The sequence below is a fragment of the Canis lupus genome, chromosome 2 (genome assembly GCF_003254725.2).
Source record: "Canis lupus dingo isolate Sandy chromosome 2, ASM325472v2, whole genome shotgun sequence".
In the NCBI taxonomy this organism is placed as follows: Eukaryota; Metazoa; Chordata; class Mammalia; order Carnivora; family Canidae; genus Canis; species Canis lupus.
The window spans coordinates 64,759,202-64,777,879 of record NC_064244.1 but is presented as its reverse complement, the minus strand read 5'-3'; the positions used below and the strand labels follow the sequence as shown (position 1 = coordinate 64,777,879).

The window sequence follows — 18,678 nt, the reverse complement described above, 5'->3', positions numbered from 1 at the left end:
TGTTGAGTGAGATTTTTCCCATCACAGAAGAGCCTGCCTGAGTAGAACTGACACCAAAGTAAGCAGAGCTGGAAGATGGAAGGGGACAGAGACCAAATGATAGTGACCATAAATCACCTCCACTTCTTGAGCTGACATGAGTTGATCTTCATTCTTTCAACCAGAGAGCCTTGGTTATGCAATGCTTCTCTAATAGTTTGGCAGAAAAACCCCTCAACTTGCCAATGAGACCCCTGTCACACTTTGCTCCCAATATTGTCTGTATTTACCATACACGTCAATTTCCATGGAGAATTCTGTGGCCTTAGCTGTCATATAGGAGCAAGTGTGAGCCTTATGGGTTGAGTGGACTCAGTGAACTTCATGTAATAACTACATAGCTTAATGCACATGTGGTTCCTTTTACCTTCAGCATATTTTACATGATTCTGGAGCTAATTACAGTATCTATTATTCTCTCAAAACACATCAGAAAGGTGCCTCGCCACTCCCCGTGACCTCTGCACTAAATCTCACTGCGGACCAGAGGAGAGAGAGCAGTGTCAGTCTGGTCCTGACCATCATCATCTTTTGTTTGTTTGTTTGTTTGTTTTTTCCTTCTTTTTTTAAGACTATGTCAGATAGATGGCATTTTTTTTTTTTTGGCAATTATAAACCCAAGGATATGATGGAGGAAAGTATTCACATTTGTATGGCCAAGGTGTGGTCTCAGAAGGGGCCCCTTGAGATGGGTGTTAACCTGGTCCTACAGTGAGAAACAGAGGCTCAGAGCTGCGCCATAACCCGTGCAGCACTCATGACTGCCTGATTCCAAAGCCTGGGTTCTTGGCCACAGTGCCACCCCAACCCTCTGGCCACAGACTCTTGATGCTTAGTGGGCAGAAAATGTTTCCATCCTCCCAAGCTCTGAGGCCTACTTCTCCACAGATCATGCCAGCAGGGAGCAAGTTCTCTGTCATCTGAACCTCAAGCATTCCCTGCCTTTATTCCTCCTTTGGTCTTAGCCTACACTGATTTGTAGTGAGGCATTTTTCTTTATCCTCCCAGCAAAAAAGTTGTGATGATATTACTAAAAAGGCTCAAGTTGTAGGACAGACTCAGTGCCAGTACTAAGTGGGATCACAAAGGTGATAAGGGCTGGTGATGCATATGCATATGGTACCTGCTAGGTCAGAAGTCTCTCACTATTCTTATACACTACAGCCAGAACAATGAAATGATAAATTTTTTTGGTGGAGGGAGCAATTTGGCACTATACATCAAACTTAAATGTGCATACACAGAGTATTAGTTTGTGAAGACTGCCATAATAAAGCACCAACAACTGGATGTTTAAACAAAAGAAATTTATCGTCTTATAGGTCTGGAGGTTGAAAGTCCAAGATTAAAGTGTGGACAGGGTTTGTTGCCTCTGAAGGCTGTGAGAGAGATATTTGCTCCATGCCTCTCTCCTACCTTCTGGTGGTGTACGGCAAATTTTGGCTTTGTGTGGCTTGAATCTCTGACTTCATCTTCATACAGCATAAGCTCTCTGGGCTTGTGTCTGTGTTCCAATTTCCCCTTTTTATCAGGGCATTAGTCACATTGGATTAGGCCCCATGTTAACGACCTCAACTTAACTAATTATGTTTGTAATGATCCTATTTCCAAATAGATTGACATTCTAAGGTACTAGGGGTTAGGACTTTAACATATGAATCTGGGGTATTGGACATATTTCAATCCACACCACCTAGAAATTTCACTTCTAGGAAGCTACCCTTCCAATCTACTTGCATGTATTCACAAAGTGGTATTTTATAAGATGGTTTGGCAAAAGCAAAACTGGAATGCTATGCATTTTAAAAAAGGAGATAGATCCTTTTGATATGTACCTCTGTAAACTGATTTCCAAGGTATATTATTAAATAAAGAAGCATCTTATAAGAGGGAGTGTGCTCATAAAACAGAACATAACTCTGATTTATGTAGATGTCCATTGAGATAATCAGAAGGATGCATGAACCAAACTGCTGAAGGTGGTAGACTCTGGGGAGAAGAGAGGGAGAAGAGTGGATAAAGGGCCAAATGGGATTTCTTGCCACACTTCTGATCATCTAAAACTTTTATAATGAGAATGCACTCACATATTATTTGAATAATACAAATAAAAAGTGTTTTTTTTTTCCACACCCAGTGGTCAAGATGGACCCAGGCAATGTAGTTCTTAAACCATATGGTCCCTAGAGGGTCTCCATGGCTCCATGGAGAAAGTGGTTCTGAGAGCCTGAGCAGGACCAAATCATTGTCTTTGAGAGTCTATGCTCAGAGGACCGAGATGGCACTGTGGCCAAGAAACCAGGCTTTGGAATCAGGCAGTTATGAGTGCTGCACAGGTTATGGCACAGAGTTCTGAACCTTGGTTTCTCTCTGCAGGACCAGATTAACACCCATCTCAGGGAGCCCCTTCTGAAATTACCCACTGGCCAGATGCTTATGTTCATATTAGCTCACATTTCATTATGAACCAGAGAATATATCTAAAATTTGCCTGGAGCACTGGCCCAGAATGCTGGCATCCCAATCAGGCATTTGTGAACTCTTCAAGAAAAAGCAAAGCTCTTGAGTTGGGCTTTAAGAAATGGGAAGAGCTTAGTAGGTAGGAAGAGGAGAACTGCAGGACTCTGATAAAAGTAGAAACGCTCCTCCCACCTCCCCCACATAGTCCTCTGCCTTCTTTATATTTAGTAGTATTTTTTTCTCAGATAAAGTCTTCACTTACTTTCCTATTTTTTTTATTTTTTACTATTTACATATGTATATACCATTGATCCTTGAACAACACAGGTTTTGTGTGAGTCAACTTATATACAGATTTCTTTGATAAATACAGAGCAGGATTGTAAATGTATTTCCCTTTTTTGATTATTTTAATAACATTTTGTTTTCTCTAGCTTACTTTATTGTTAGAATATAGTATATAATACATATTACATCCAAAATATTTGTTAATCTACTGTTTATGTTCTAAGGCTTCTTTTGATCAACATTAGGCTATTAGTAGTTATGTTTTGGGGATTTAAAAGTTATTATAGATTTTTGACTGTGCGGGAGTCAGATCCCCTAATTCCCACATAGTTAAGAATCAACTGTACTTGTATGTAATGTTTATATTACAGACCATGTGGATATACATTAATCTGTGTGTGTGTGTGTGTGTGTGTGTGTATTGTGAAAAATGGGGAGGGGATAGAAAGAGGGGAAGGAGAGAGAATTTATAATTTCTATTCATCTCTGATTGACTAACTGAATGAAGAAACAGGAACAGAACTAATTAACTAGAAATTCTGATTCCATGAGATATGTCACAAATATCCCTCATAAATGGCCAGCTTTCAGAAAGATAGAGTTCAATAAATTCCCTTAAAATGGGCATTATTCAAATAATCTTCTAATCTCTTGTTTGGGATTCAGAAGGACCTTCAAGGCCTCAGTATGTCTCAGGGTCACCATTATAAACATCTGTGAGCAGTGAAAACAGGTTGGTTATTTGAGTGTTCTGAGTGTTTGGATATGGATAAAAAGGAACTGATGTTTCTATCTTATTCATCCAGCGATCTGGTGGGTTACAGCTCTGTCTGCTGCCTGTGTAATTAATCGTAGGGCTTAGCTAATGCCTCCTAAATTAATGCAATTATCAGTGTCTCCGAATAACCACCTTCGTGCAGTGCTATCAAAACACTCTGTTGATAGATCTGCAGCCAAAACAGGAACGCTCTGAGACTGGAGTTCGGATTGATTTTAATTAACTTGTTTCTCATATTACAAAGGTGAGAAAAATACTGATTCTCAGTAGCTCCAGATTAAAAGAACGGGAGAGGAGGTGTGTGGATGGGCAGAGAGACTCATGAAAATAATAGCTACAAGGTATTTTTGTTCCAGAGTCTCCATGTCCACGCGCTATGTTTTATTACCACAGTTGGCCAGGGCTCAGCCCAGAACCCGTTAGCTTGCTCTCTGCTTCTCATCCCAGGACTTCAGTCTAAGGAGCCCCTGATTTAATTTGCTTTGGGCTGAAGTGTGGCACAGTCTCAGGAGCAGGGCAACTTATCTCTCTTTGCCTTTTCCATCCTGATATTTCATTAAATATTTCATTAAATATAGAGCTCTGGAACTAAAATAAGGTGAGAGAAAAAGCTCTTTTTATGTTTGATCTTGTTTTATGCTGCGGCTTCACTTTTAAAGGCTCATGTTTCCAGAAACACAGCCCAGTCTCTTGGTATGGAAGGATTCCTTCTTCCCTGGGTAGATGCTTAGAAAGGGGTGTCCATTCTTGGGGCTTAGATCATGAAGTAGCATCATTTCGCATGCTATTTTCCAATGTGTTGTTCTGCTGGATATTGGTCTGTCAGATGGTCCTTGGAAAAAGGAAAGGTCAAATAAATTTGGGAAATAATGTATATCCCAGCATACTTCCCCCCTCCCACCAACCTAACGTCCTTTGTACCATAACATATCAAAGACTCTGAGAAGTCCTGCATCAAGCAACCGTGTTCTTGAATCCTTGTTCAACCCCAGAACTACCCTTAACTGACCACAGACCTCTTCACTTGGACTTTATCCCTATTAGCACTGGACAGAAACAGTGTTAAGTAGAACTCACCTAAGGTACTTTCCTGCTAGGGAAGAACTTGTGATTAGGGCCTTACCTGGAGACCTCCATTTTCCCCAGCTTTGTCACTACTTACTGTGTAAACTTGGCAAGTTGCTTCCTCTCTCTGGACCTCAGACTTCCCTTATGCATGAAGAGGTTCTTCTCTTGGATCCTATGCTTCTGTTGGGATGACAGACCAGTCAACTCAGTGGAAAATCAGAAGATATGAAGGTATCTTCATATACCTTCTGGTATCCCCCAGAAAGAGGGGGAGAGACTAATTGAAGGAAAGAAGATAGAGAAAAGAGAGGGACAAGGCTTCATAGTGAGACCACCCTGAGGAAGATAATCTTCTTTGTAGAGGGTTAGGACTAACAGTAAAGGATCTGAGATCCCCTATTCTAACAGCCTCTGGTGCTGTCGAGAAGTGGAGACCGGTCGGTCCACTACCAGGAGCCGCTAGTTTTGCAGCCAGTATTCCTGCTGCCCACCCCATTCCTACCTCCCGGCACCTGTTGGTGTCTGTCATCCGATCAGGATGCAAATGCAATGTAGCCCAGTGGGAGGGACCCCTGGTCCCATCCCTGTAGCTTGAGGCTGCTCCTTTTTCCAGGAGAATGCCATTGTCACTGCAGTGGAAAAGTCCTGCCCCAGAGGTCAGCCAACTTGGCTTCAGGCAACTGGGTAGGAAGAATGTTACATTGCAACAGCTGAAAACAGAGGACTGATAATTCTCAATGTGACCCTTATAACCATCTTCATCTGCCCCAACAGGGGGGATTTGTTGGTATGAGCAATGGAAAGGATGGAGTGGCAAACTGAGGTTTGTGTTCTCAGCAGTCTCTTTCTGAGTTGCCTCCCACTCTGCTCAGGTCTGTTCTTCTGGGAGATGGGTCTGGCTAATAGTATTAATCACCATTTTAGTAAAATCTTAAATTTTAAATAAAAATTATTTTAATATGGATGAAAATCACTTTAAAAAGCCTAATCACATGGAGCCTTTGGTGTAGACCAGACAGACACTGAGCAGGCCACCTGTGTATGATCTTACCTCCTCTTCCTGCAAGCCCAGGTGGTCGGCACTGCTATTGTCCCATTATAGAGACAAGGACCCAGAGACCGGAATGGGCAGTTTCTCTTCATCTGCCTGCTTAGAGGAGAAGCTCCAGCCTTGACTGTCCCTCTTACCTAGTCTGCAGATTCAAATATCCCCTTGATCAAGAGGAGAGATTTTGAATGACTAGTCCTTGTGGTCTTTTACTGGTCCTTTCTGACATCTCAGATAATCAGCTCTCTTTTTATGTTCAGACTTCTTTTGTTAATTGCTCAGTGGTTGCTGTTCCGACAACATGGCCCTTCTGGTTCCCAATGTCACTGAGAGATGTTCACCGGGTGGGAGCCTCTGTGAGAGTGCCTGACAGGTGGAGCACACTGACACAGCCCTGGGTGGTCCCACCGCACCTCCTTCTGAGGGTTATTTCCAGTGAGCTGACCTGCCCTATACCACATGACCCTGCTACCCTGGCTTATAGCCAGGGAGTAAGTCCCCAGGCAAGCTAGCAAACCATAGAAAAGTTTAGTGTGCAAGTTCTGGCAGTCAGAGCTTCCTAGACTTGTGACCTTTGACTAAATCTATTATATCCTCCCTTTTGAGGACTTTGAACTTGAGCTGTAGAAACTGAGAAGTTGGTAGAAAGTGGGGTCCAAGACAAAGAACCACAGAAAGAAAAAAGTGAAAGGCATGAGAGGACAGAAGACAAAGGGAAAATGAGTAGTGGTGGTGGGAATGGTGGGGACAGAGATGAGAAGAGATGAGCCAGCACGATGGGAGTGGGGGCCAGTAAGTAAAGGATGGGGGTGGTCCTGGTGGGGGAATAACACAAAGTCCAGGTATTGCCCCTTTCTCCCCATGTCTATCCTGGGTCCTAGAGTGGAGCCACTAGGTTTCCATTTTCCACTAGTTTCCCCTGTATCCTAACATTAATACTATGTAACCTGTGTGAGGGGCTGAAACATGACTCTGACCCTAGGAGCCAGAAAACCAAGTGAATGCACCTTGTGATTCTTGTGCCCTGCTAATGACTTCAGCTCATTAGATGAACTGGCTGCTCTTCCTTGTCCAACTGAATCACTTCTCCAGTCCCCTTCCTGTCCAGTCCATTTTCAGTGGAGACCTGATGTGTGATGCTCAGAGTCTCACTCTTTCCCCTGTCCCTTGCCCCTCCTGGTTTTCCCTTCCTGTCTCCTTCCCTCTTTCTCTTCTTGATCTTTCTCTTAAATGAGACTTCAGAGCTACTTGGAGTAGGACAATGAAACAGCCATGCTCTTTAAAAACACTGTCTGACAAAGGTGTGGGAGGATTTTACTTGATAAAGAGAGAGCCATAGAGAGAATTTCCTGAAGAAATCTGTCAAGTAGCTTCTTATACCAACCTGCACATCCCGCTGGCTTGCCTGTCAGTCTCTGGTGGAAGCAGAAGGAAAATCTCTCATTGTGCTCATTGCACTGAAAGGATATATGTCCCATCAGTTCTGTTTCTGAGTATCCCAGGCTCCATTTTAGTAATTTCCCAGCCCAGTGGGTCTGAGGTGGGCTTGAGGCTTTGAGACTAGAGACACAAATGTCCAGGAAAGAGCTCTCAATGACTGCCCCAACCCCACTGACTCACTATTTATTAGCAATTCTCAGGGAGGAACATACTGGTGTCATTTTTCCTGGTCTCAAAAACCATGCAGATTCTCTTGCACATGAGATCACCAATGACCACACAGCAAACCATAATTTCTAGGGAGATATCTCAGAAACTAAGGCCTTATCACTTCCAACTATCTTGACCTTTGATCTTATATCATTTAGGATTATCTGGTTGCCAGTGACAGAAATCACTCTGGCTAATCTAAATTTTTAAAAAATTCATTACAAGGATAGGAGGTGGCTTATAGGAAGAGCTTGACTACAAAGCTTTGAGGAGACAGAACCAGGACAAGTTCTGGTGGACAAGGCAACAGAATATGATGTTCTGGTGGACAAGGCAACAGAATATGATGGGCAGTCTGTTCAAGTCATCACTGGTAGGATGAATCAGCAACCTGCATTTTCTGTCCCTGTGTCACTCTGCTCAAGGCTCAAATTCTCATCAGGTAGAAGGACTAATTGGCCTGGTTGGGGTGATGTGCCAGGCATTGCCAGGATCCTCTTGATTGGCAGTCCTACTCAGAATGCCATTACAGTGAAGAAAGGGGAAAACCAAGGTCTGTCATCAGAGGAAGGGAACGTGGGGCTAGGCAGTCACAGCATTATCTCTCAACCACAGATTCTGATTTTCTGTAACTGTCTTTGTTCTATCCTCCCTGCTCTGCTGTACCATTCATGGATTTGACACTTCCCAACATTCCTCCTGATGTTCTCATCTCAGGTCTCTACTCAGTCATCCATTTGTTTACTTATCCAACAAGAGTGCACTGAATACCTACTAGGGGTCGTACACTACCTAGGATCTCTCCCTCTCTGTGCCCCCACTGATCTTAGCATTCTCTGTAGTCCCCTCCATTCCTTGGCTCAGTGAAACCTCCTGCCTTAGTGCAGTTTATCTCTTAGAATGATGTCCAAATCTGGCCAATTCTAGGTATATTCATTGTGGGAAGAAGGAGAAAATATTTTGGGAAAATGTGACTCTCTGGATAAGTAAAAGGTTTTTGGTAACCTTTAGCTATTAGCACCAGAGAGTAAGTCAGTATGTGTCCTTTAGATTGAGCAAATCCTTTTGCATGAGGGGATAGGAAAGAAAAGGTGTGCTATCTGGGACACTAATGAAGGCAGCTTAGTTGGGTGAGGGAAATGTACTAATAACATGGGGTCCGGGGCACTTAAGTGGAGTTAGGGGAACATGCAGACAGAAGTAAAGATTAAGACAGAGAAAAATGACTCCTGATTTGGAGTCTGAGGACTTACCTCTGTATTTTAACCATATTGTCTACCAGCTGGATAACCTCAGGTCCCTAATGGGGTCTGTCTCCTAAGTCCTGCCCAGATGAAAAAACCCAGTCTTCAGATATAATGTGTTCCTTCCACTCCGGATCATGTTGAATTCACATTTCCTCTTTATGCCAAAGCCAAAGGAAACAATTCCAAAGGCTGTCACTTAAATCGCAGGAGATGTATTACTTTCAACCAGGGAGAAGCTTGTTATAAGAGGAGCATCATACATGCTCGCAAAGATGGGAGCCTAGCTCACAGTGTCCTTGGCAGCTTGTCAAGAGGTCATCCATCACCACTACCACTCATGCCCACCTTTGTGGCAGTTCCTGGCCAAGCATGGAGCAGGCTTCTGACCCTTGGCGTGAAGCCCAGAAAGAGAATTTAGAATCATGTCCTCCAAGGGAGAGGGACATTTAGATCTATAGACCCCAATCCCCACATCTTTTAGAGTTTGTTGGGATCACTTTGATGGTTTCTCTAGAACTAGAAGATTGTCATTCAAAATGACCTTAGATATTTATTCTCTGGTCAGTCTAAAGTATGAATGGAATACAACTGCCCCTCCACATGTATACAATCAGGGAGGACTGGTCAGGTTGGATGCTTGCTGGGCCACAGGAAGTCGGGTAGTCCGGGGTTGGCTGCTGCCCTTTGTAGTGCTGGTTGGTGATATAAGCAGATTTGGGAGAAAATGGGGAAGTAAGAGGCCAAGAACATGCCTAAAAAAACTAGAGGAGTCTTGGTTCTGCCTTTGGCTGAGACACCTCTCCAATCTCCTTTTAGGCTATGAACAAGGGCTGTTTCCTAGAGCACAAATACCAACGACCAGGACACTGAGTGTGGTGGGCACAATACTCCAAGTCCTTAGAATGGCTTAAAATTTTGTCTGTGGTAGTCTGTGCTGAGTATGAAAAACATAAACTGTGGAGGATTATAGCAAGTCACTTGGCATCTATCGTAGTCTGTTGAGGCAGCTATAACAAAATACCAGAGAGGGAGTAGTTTATAAACACCAGAAATTTATTTCTCACAGTTTGGAGGCTGAAAGTTCAAGATCAGGATCCCAAGCTTGGTTGAGTTCTGGTGAAAGCTGTCTTCTGGGTTGCAGACTTGTTACTTGTTGTAACCTCTTTTATAAGGGCCGTAATTCCATCTATGAGGGCTCTGCTCTCCCGACCTAATCACCTCCCAAAGGCCCCACCTTCTAATACCATCATCTGGAGTCTTAAGTTTTCAGTGTCTGGATTTGGAGAGGACACAAATATTCAGACCACAGCAGCACCTGTGAGCACCTGGAGGTAATATCTACCTCTCTAGGTTGTGGTAAAGTCTCAAAGATCTAATAGGAAGTACCCAGAAAACTCACATGTGCCACATAAATGTTAGCTGTATGTCTATACAAAGATAATCAGAGAAAGTTTAAACTGGTCTCGTGTATCCCTATAGCAGGGAGGATGGCTTCTTTCATCAGCATGAATTCTTATTTAGCCAGTCCCCACACTCCTGGAACTAAACTTTAGGTTCTCTCCCAGGCAGAGGCCACATTTTACTCTGCATTTCTCAGTGCTTAGCATTGGACCAGAAACACGAGAGAGGGTCAATACACACCTGTAAAAATGCATTAGGAATGTTCAGAATGTGCAGAATGAAAACTACAGAATATGAAACAAAGAAGGTCCATCGTCACAAACTTGTATGCCTTTAAGGGTCATACAAATAATGTTCATGAGTGAAGTGTGTTGGGTGGAATCCAATAGTAAAGCATGGGGATTGTGCTAACTGCAGGGGACATGTCATATCTCTGAGAGGCAGTTTCTCATTTTCAGCTAATTGTTGCCAGGAGAGAATGTGGGCCCAATAAATCCAGATCTTCAGAGTATTTTGAGCAGAGCCTGAAATCTACATTGTAAAAATGATGACCTTGTATTTATAAAATTTGGCAACTAATTCAAATACAAAAATAGGACAAAGCAGTATTTGGAGCCCTCAAAACACATCTGTGAGACCCACCATTTTGAGACTTTAAAATACTACCTCTTCCTTTCATAGATGAGGAGAGAAAGGCTAGGGATGGGGAGTGGCTTGCCAAAGGAGGCAGAGCTGGTGATAAGCAGAAGGTTGTGGTGAGGAGAGAGGCAAGGCAGTGCTTAGGAGCATCCCTGTGCCTTCCGCCTTCTGGGAAGGCAGGACACCTTTCCCTCTCTCCCTGGGGTCCCTGTGCTTCCTTATCCAGCCTGCTGGAAAGAAGCTCTGGAAAGGGCAGGCCACAGCCCCTGATCTGCTTGCCATGAAGAGGCTGCCCTCATGCTCTTTGCATGAAGAGCACTCATTGTGGGTCCACCTCCCTGATTAGAGCCTGGGCACTGACAAGTGCAGCAAGAGGAAAGTACAGAAGTGTGGAACTTCAGAGGAAAGGGGTTTCCTGGATGCCTAGTCCATGGTCTTGGCCCTGGCCTTCTGAAAACAGGCAGCTTAGCAAGCCTGTTAACTCAGTGCAGACAGGCAGAAGAGGGGCAGGGAGGAGGGACTTAGGAAGCCACAGTGAGGAGTAATGAGGCCCCTCCCAAGGCCTCCCCCCTCCCCACCCCAGAAGCTATTGCCTGAGACCCTGGGATGATTTGTTTGCCCACAAATCCAAATGGGATGACAAGCAAATCATCGGATTGGCTGAGAATGACTGGTTAATTAGGAAATAAAATCGGGGCCTGTGCACTCAGAGCTGTTTGTGGGTTTGTGGGAGTTTGTTTGCTTTGTTTTATTGAGTGGGTGGCTCTCACCATCATGATAATAGAGAGCTGATGAACAGAGAAAACACAGGAAATCATTTGGCCTTCAGCCCAAAACGAGGGCTGGAGGGATGAGGATTTCAGTGTTGGAGGAGGGGACAGCCACTGTTCCTGTCAGTGCAAACCAGGACTCAGCTCTTCTCAGCTAGAGCAAACCTCCCTGCCTAGGCCCTGGACTCACAGCCTGGGTCCCTCCCAAGCTGCAGCCACTCAAGGCCAGATCCAAGCTGGTAATCAATGTGGCTATGAGCTCTGTAGGGAAGCTTGTACCATGTAGGGATCCTCTATAAGGGGAAAAAAAAAAAAAAGCACAAATTTAGGTGTGAAAATGAATATTGATTTAGAATGAAGAAAGGAATTAATAATGAATAAGAACGATTTTAAAAACCGACAAGATCCACCAATATCAGAAAAATAGCAATGTATTAATTAACTGCGAGTGCACCTCTAGAATATTTTTTTAATTTTCTACATGTTTTGGCTTCATACTCTGCTCGCTTCTTTATATACAATGATTAGGTAATATGATTTTTCTATAGAGAGAATAGAAATATTCTTTGTGCAGAAGGAAACTTTCATTTTGGTGAGGTGTAAATGAGGATGAATGCCTTCACTTCCCATGGTACATGTCTGAAGTTTAGAACAATGTCCTATGCACTAGCTTCTAGCTCTGTCCATTCCCTCACTTTCTTCTGGTGTTGAGCATGACTGAACATGTCATGACCCCTGGCCTTATATCTTCATGTTGTGATGCCTGGTGAGTCAATAAAAGTGAGAATTGGAATATCCCTGGAACCCATTCCCATACCAGAACAGCTGGCAATAGCTTTACTCTACGTAGAATTAATTGAAAGCCCTATACCTATAGCCTAGTACCCTCATGGTAAATGTCATACTAACCCAACTTCTTTTTTTGTTTGTTTACTTTTTTTTATTGGAGTTCAATTTGTCAACATATAGCATAACACCAGTGCTCATCCCATCAAGTGCCCCCCTCAGTGCCCATCACCCAGTCACCCTCAACCCCCGCCCACCTCCCCTTCCACCACCCCTAGTTCGTTTCCCAGAGTTAGGAGTCTCTCATGTTCTGTCTCCCTTTCTGATATTTCCCACTCATTTTTTCTCCTTTCCCCTTTATTCCCTTTCACTATTTTTTATATTCCCCAAGTGAATGAGACCATATAATGTTTGTCTTTCTCTGATTGACTTATTTCACTCCTCATGATACCCGCCAGTTCCACCCATGTCGAAGCAAATGGTGGGTATTTGTCATTTCTAATGGCTGAGTAATATTCCATTGTATACATAGACCACATCTTCTTTATCCATTCATCTTTCGATGGACACCAAGGCTCCTTCCACAGTTCGGCTATTGTGCACATTGCTGCTATAAACATCGGGGTGCAAGTGTCCCGGCGTTTCACTGCATCTGTATCTTTGGGGTAAATCCCCAGCAGTGCAATTGCTGGGTCGTAGGGCAGATCTATTTTTAACTCTTTGAGGAACCTCCACACAGTTTCCCAGAGTGGCTGCACCAGTTCACATTCCCACCAACAGTGCAAGAGGGTTCCCCACTAACCCAACTTCTTAGCCAGATCCCCAAATACCCACAGCTCACCAACACTGCCTGATGGGGGAGCACATTGCAGGGGAAAGAAACAGCAGTCTTAACTGATGTGGTTCAAAAGTCTTACTCTTGTGACCTTTACAAAAACATCTGGACATGTGAACCCAGTGTTAGTGCCCCTCCTAGGGCTTTGAAGAGAGCTGTTGCTTGTGAGGACCCTGGAATTCCATTAGCTTTCTGATGATTCCACTTCTGTTAAAAATCCAACTCTTCCAGTCCTTTTGTTCTGCCTCTCCTTTATCTCAAGACTTCTCAGGTTTGGAAGAGTGGAATTCAAATTCCCAGCCCTGACCCATACTGGTTGTATGGCTTTCAGGAAGTCACCAGACCTAGCTAAGCCACGGCCACCTTGCCTTTATGATGGGAAGGTTCCAGTTGCAAAGACAAGGAAAGTTTTCTCCCTTTCATGGGGTAAGTATTTGGCAAAGGGAAGAGCAAAGTCAGTTTGAGCAAGTGTAAGCATCATTTGGAAACTGCTACTGACCTTTCAAATGATTTGGCTCAGTATTGCCCTAAGTCTATCCCGTGGAACATGAGTCAGCTGCTTGGGTGACAACATTTATTGAACACCCACCATAAGCCAGACACTCATCAAGGAAAGTAGGACTTTAGCCATGATTAGTGAAACAAGGCCCTGCCCTCATGGAGTTTATTTTTGTTGTGGGGGAGACAAGGAAGATACTTGAAAACAAAATAATATTGTTGCAGGTAAATGTAAGTGGTGAAGATACTAAGCAGAGACTACTGGTAAAGGAAGGTGAGGTTGCTGAAGCAGGAGAGCAAAGACTTCCTGGAGACCTGAGCAATGAGGAGGGACAGCCATGTGAAGAGGAGTCAGGCAGAGGGCCCTGATCTGCAGCCATCCTGACTGGTGTGAGGGGCAAATGGAAGGCACAGCAGATGGCAGAGGACAAAAGGAGATGGTTTGGTAAGGGAACATGCACAATTTTGAACTGAGGTAGGAAGTAGGGATTTTATTCAAATTGGGCTGAGAAGCCACTGGAACAATCAGGCACATGGTAGGATCTGCTATGAATTTTAATTAGATAATTCTGGTCTGTGAGAAGACTGCTTTATATAGGTAAAGCAGTGAAGCCAAGAGATCAGTTGGGAGACCATCATGTTGGTCAAGCTGAGGGATTTTGGTGGGTAGGCTGGGGTGATGGAGGTGGACATGGAGAGAGATGGTGGAATGCAGGAGATAGTTTGAAGGCAAAACCAACAGGATTAACACTTGGACTGGATGTAGGTTGTGAGGAAAAAAGAGGGTTCAAGCAACATCTAGGACCTCAAATGAAGCTATGCAGACCCTCTTTCCTTCTCTTAGCTTCCATTCTTACATGGGTAAACTCCTAAGGGTAGCCAAATGGCTGCAGATTCACTAGCTTTATATTGTTACAATGCCAAGAGCTGAAAAGAGAGCCTTTCTTCCCCTATATTTTGAACAAAAGTCCTGGGACTGATTCCCATTTCCAATGACTGACTTTAGCCTGGGTCCCATGGCAACCTCTTAGAGACAGGAAGTGGGCCCTGACCCCTCCAAGGATGGGTTAAGAGTGGGATAGAGCTGTCTCTATGCTCTGCAGGCACAGAGGTGGCTGAAACCAAGTGTCCCTCTCACAAAGCTCACAATCTCGTGGGAGAACTGGAACACGTGTAAATAGAACACAGGTGGGAAGGAGAGCACCAGAGGGGCTGTGTGTATTTCCAGAGAGATAGGAGGGCACCTGAGGTGGTGCTCTCATCTTAAAGAAGGAGTAGGGGTTAATCTGAGACAGGGCAAGGGTGTTCCAAACATAAGGCACAACATGAACCAAAGCAAGGATTCAAAATATAGTGACTTCGAGGTGAGTGAAGAACTACAGCCAGTTCTCTGTGTTGAGAGAGTTAAAGCAGAAGTGACAGAGAAATGACCTGGACTGGGGAGCCAGGCTAGGACCACAAAGGCCTTACACTTATCCTTAGGTGATTGGGCAGCCTATGAGTAGGCAGCGGACAACCCCATCAGGTTTCCATTCCCAGTGGGTCTCTTTAGCAGAGGTTAGAGGTGGATCAGGAGGGGCTAAGTCAGAGCTTAGGAGGTGGATAATGAGGAGGTGGTCCTGATGGTCTAGGCAGGAGGGGAGTGGATCTGAGGGAGACAAAGCCAGGAAGACTGACAGAGGAGGTGAGTTTGCAAAGGAGGACCTTGGCCAGTGCCAGTGGGAAGGCAAGCTTATTACAGTTCCTTTGGCTCCATGACAGGTAGGGAAGATAGAAGCGCCTCCATTCTCTGGAGGCTGGCAAACTCAGCCCTCAGCACCTGTCCCAGAGGAACCCTTGCATGTGTCCCAAAGAGCCTTCACAGGGAATTTCTATGAAGTGTTGTGTGTAATCGAAAAATTAAAAGGGGGATACATCCTAAATGTTCTGCAATAAGGAACGGCTAAATTAGTTACAGTGTAGCCAGCCTGTGGAATACTACACAGCAATTTAAAAGGCAAATGTTCTGATGTGGAAACATAGGCAAGATATCTTGAGTAGGAAAAAAAGTGGGTTGTCAAATGACATGTAGAATATAATATAATTTAAGAAAATAAAAACAAATACACATATATCTGTGTCTATCTAAATTTCTGTGTGTACATGTGTAAATGCATCAAAAAAGGTCTGATGGACTACAAATCAAGCAATAATGGCTTTGACCTCTAAGGAAATCATGGGGAATGGGAATGTCATTCAGGGAACTTTAGCTCTACCTCCAATGTTTACAGTAGGGCCTCTGTTGAGTTGAGGGGCCTGTATGACCCCATGTGGTGAGTCCATCACGTAGTTGGATGTACAACTCAGGTAAAACACAGATTGCAGACTTGTTTGGTATATGCATGTTTCAAAATGCTGTGCTTTAATATAGTCTCTTAATTAGGACTGCCATGGATGTAAAAAACAGAAACCTGTTCGAGCTACTAGAGCAAAAAAGGGAAGATGTATCCTAAGGACACAGGTCTGAGCCCCCAAGGCAAGAAACATGACCTCAGCAAAGTCTAGAACCAGGGCTGCAAAGCCACCAGGTATTAAGACCACTTTTCTTTATCACATGCTCTCTCCCTCTTGTCGGGGGAAAGCCTGTTAAAGATCATTCCCAAAGCAAAAAGTTGATTTGTATGGAGACTTTTCATGCCATCCCACCACCAGACTATCCATTTTCCCCATTCACAGGGGTAGAAGACCCTCAGAATATCCTGAGAAAGTCGGGACACCGCCTGTCTGCCCTGGTCACAGCAGTATTTGTGGCCATCCACTGGGGAAACACAAAGAGACTCCCCTTCTCCCCACCTCCTTTTTTGCTAATTCAGCTCTAACTTGGTTGCATCTGCTTTGCTGGCAACTTCATGGAAGCTAAAGGAAAGCAAGGAAAAGAGAAGAAAAAGCTGCCGGAGACTTTCCTGTGACTCGTTGCTAATAAAGTTGATTAGAATGACAAGTCTCTCCTGTTTTATTACTGACAGCTTGCGGTCTCATTTTGATTTATCACCACCACACCTACCTGAGTCAGGAGTGGAGATTAACCCAAATTAAAGCTCAAGTGACTCAGGAAGCTGGGACGTGACAGCAGGTGGGGGTGGAGCAGGTGGGAGGATGGACACAGATGTTAGTGGCAGGCCTCCAAGGAGCAAAAGATGGAGGTCCCAAGGATTGACTTTCCTTATTTATTTGGGAGGAGCAAGATTTTACTGTTTTCTCTCTGGCCATGGAGGAAAGTCCATAAATAAAGCTCGTGGGTGTTGTGTGTGGCTCTGTCAGCCTCAGGGGGTAATAAATCTTAGCCAAGACTCATCACTGCAGATACCTGGGAACATGAGCTAAATTATCTCCAATATAAAGTCATGCATTCTGCTGTGCTATTTTCCAGAAACACTGAAGCTGGAACCATAACCCAGTAGTTTCTAAGTGTAGGCAGGTCAGATGTGAAAACATGTTAAGTTCCTGGGAAAAGCCTAGAACCCATCTACAGACCTTCCACAGCACCCCTAGAGGCCCTCTGGCTACTCACAGTCCAAGGATTTATCATTTAGCTATGAATTTTAGTAGTCAGATTCCATGCTTTCTGTTGCTCCCCAAAAAGCCCAATTTCAAAGACTTGCCAGAACTTTTCAAGGAGCACAGATAGTGAATGGGACATCACTGGAGGTACTCAAGTCTGGTGCAGGCAAACATTTGGGGGACATTTGAGCAATAACTCTTTGAGATTCCTTCTGAAATGAGCTACCAAATTGGGAAATTCCTGGAATAAATTAATAAAGCACCAATACTTACTGAGATGATCCATTCAGCAAGGAAAGTAAAATCTAGAGAGTCCCATTATATTTCAAGGATCCAGGGTTGACTGTCCTATCCTTGAAACAGGGTCATGCCTTAAGTCTTATTCTTTTCATTGTAACTCACTGAGCAGAGATCCTTGAGCACAGCAGACACTCAATGAGTGCTTATTGAATACGTGAACAGTGAGCTGATTGGAAGAGTGAAATTCAGAGCTTGATGGTTAGAAAGGCTGGTCCAGAGAATTTAACACACAACTGAGCTGTTGACTCCTATACCCAAATGCCTTTCTGACCTCTCCACTTGGATGCCAAATAAGGATCCCAAACCTTGGACATCTAAGGCAGGACTCAGATTGTTTCCTGTCTTCCTAACTCAGTAAGGGCAGACATCCAATCAACCAGCTGCTCAAGTCAAAACCTGAGTCATCTTTATATTTCTCCCTACATTGGAGTGCATTATTCAGTCCCATCAACTCTACTTCCAGAATATACCCCACTTTCATCCATCTACTTCTCACTCTCTCTCTGCTACTACCTTGGCCCAACTGTTCATCATCCCTTGCTTAGACTACAGCATTAATCTTTGTTTTCTCTGTTTTTATTCTTCCACACCACCACATCCTTCAACAGCCCATTATCCATGTGGAAGCCAGAAAGATATTTCCAAAACATAAATCAGAACAATTGTTTCCCATCACAGCTTCTTATTATAAAAGTCCACAAATTTCTGCATGATCTTCATCTGGACTAATTTTTTTAAACTATCTCTACAACTTTTCCTGTACTCACTATACTCTGGCTATACAGAAATTCTTTATTCTTCCAACCAAGCTTCTTTCTACCTCAGGGCCTTTTCACTGCAGTTTTCTCTGTCTAAAAGACTTCACCCAGATCGTCACATGACTGGCTCCTTCATTTCATTCTAATCCCAGCTCAAATCCCTTCCTCTACCTTTTTTAAAAAACACTTTTCCAATTTCTAGTAGCCCTTTATAGATTTTCCTTATAGCATGTTCACTATCTGATATTATCTTATGTACTTGTTTATTTATGTGTTTATATAAATAATAGAATATAAACTCCATGAGCTAGTCTACATTGTTTACTGTTATATCCCCAGGGCCTAGAATAGTGCTTGGTACACAGTAGGCATTCAATGAATATTTACCGAACAGGGATAGCCTGCAAGATAATGGCTCCAATCAAAACACTGATATAAAGTCTTCATGGCCAGACTTTTTATTCCTAAAGGATCCAGGAGCCATTCTGTTTGTGAATTGAGCTTGACCTTAGCAACCAGGAAATCATAACTTATCAAGGAGAACAGAGTCATGGGATAAGGAAAGGGGTCTGC

General features: G+C 43.7%; 2 long non-coding RNA genes across 3 annotated transcripts; one reads left to right on the top strand and one right to left on the bottom strand.

Annotated features, from left to right (window-relative positions):
- Nucleotides 1-3,349: 3,349 nt before the first annotated feature.
- LOC118354004 (uncharacterized) lies at nucleotides 3,350-16,460 on the top strand. 2 transcript variants are annotated; one of them, XR_004813833.1, is made up of 4 exons: nucleotides 3,350-3,520; nucleotides 13,733-13,952; nucleotides 15,930-16,074; nucleotides 16,223-16,460. It is a non-coding gene; the product is annotated as an uncharacterized LOC118354004 (long non-coding RNA). The 2 variants fall into 2 exon arrangements; XR_007407636.1 differs by lacking the exon at nucleotides 3,350-3,520 and adding an exon at nucleotides 12,914-13,435.
- On the bottom strand, nucleotides 3,764-8,873 carry LOC118354003 (uncharacterized). Its single transcript, XR_004813832.1, has 3 exons — nucleotides 8,585-8,873; nucleotides 4,728-4,813; nucleotides 3,764-4,397 (listed from the first exon to the last, which is right to left on the bottom strand). It is a non-coding gene; the product is annotated as an uncharacterized LOC118354003 (long non-coding RNA).
- Nucleotides 16,461-18,678: the final 2,218 nt, after the last annotated feature.